The sequence below is a fragment of the Nicotiana attenuata genome, unplaced genomic scaffold (assembly GCF_001879085.1).
Source record: "Nicotiana attenuata strain UT unplaced genomic scaffold, NIATTr2, whole genome shotgun sequence".
Lineage (NCBI taxonomy): Eukaryota > Viridiplantae > Streptophyta > Magnoliopsida > Solanales > Solanaceae > Nicotiana > Nicotiana attenuata.
The window spans coordinates 5,443-6,948 of NW_017674119.1; positions in this window are offsets into that span (position 1 = coordinate 5,443).

Genomic DNA, 1,506 nt, shown 5'->3' on the forward strand with positions numbered 1-1,506 from the left:
AATTAATACATATTAACTCAGTATTTATTTCTTGCTTCATAATAAAAAGTGCATTAGTTTCTGATCATACTATCTCGACTCACGATCATAATTAAACACTTATAGAGAACTATTCAGTATATCTCCATATTGGAAATTTTCATTTATATCTTACCATAACAGTTATCTACAAATAGAAAACTAATCAATATATTTCTAAAGAGTGTAATGATTGTTAAAGAAATTTTGAACAAAGAAAGAAATTAATATGCATTAACTCAGGATTTGTTTCCTGCTCCATAGCAAAAGTTTGATCAGCTTCTAGTCATATTATTGACCCACTATTTCTATATAAATACCGAACTAATTCTTCATATAGAGAATACTAAAACTTTTCTCCAACATTGAAGAAATATCTTGATTAAAAAAAAGTCGAAAAATGAAGATGAATCTAAGGAGAGTCTTTTCGTTGGTATTATTGATGGTCTTGGCCATTGGAGGAAATTTTGTTGAAGGTACTCAGATTATTATTACATGTGATCCAGCTGCATGCGCAAAAACATGCCAACAAGCCTATGGTTCAAGACTAATAAAATCTTATTGTCAGCCCATACCATTTGGAGATGCAAAAGTTTGTGTATGTGAACACAACCCGCCCATTCTTAAAGGATCACGAAAGAGTTTATTTCCATGATTCATGTAAACCTGTCAATTGAAAGAGAATTAATATGCATAATCGCCTGGTTATTTTCTCTGTAATAACTAGCAAATTCTTCTATGAAATGAAGGTTAGATACTTCCATCAATATTTTAATCAGTAGAGATGTTTTCATAGATCTCCTCATTACTTATTGTTTATAAAGGTAGTTTTTTCATGTTTCTGTCATTGATAAGGGGTAAATTTCACACACGGTCATATAACTATGACTTTTTTCACCAAAGTCATATAACCTTTTCTTTCTCACACAAAACAAAACAAAACTTTAAACTTAACACAAAATCATAGTGATCGAATAGTACAACTTTTCAAAATTATTTTCTTATTTCGTGATTTTTAGATTTTATTTTCAGTCGAATAACTAATAATCCAATTAAAATAGGAATGATCCGACCCGACCCACATATATTNATTCTTCTACGAAATGAAGGTTAGATACTTCCATCAATATTTTAATCAGTAGAGATGCTTTCATAGATCTTCTCATTACTTATTGTTCATAAAGGTAGTTTTTTCATGTTTATGTCATTGATACGGGGTAAATTTCACACACGGTTATATAACTATGACTTTTTTCACCAAAGTCATGTAACCTTTTCTTTCTCACACAAAAAACATAAAACTTTTTCCAATTAACACAAAAATCATAGTGATAGAATAATACAACTTTTCAGTATTATTTTCTTATTCCGTGATTTTTAGATTTTATTTTCAGTCAAATAACTAATAATCCAGTTAAAATAGGAATGACCCGACCCGACCCATATATATATATATATATATATATATATATATATATATATATATAC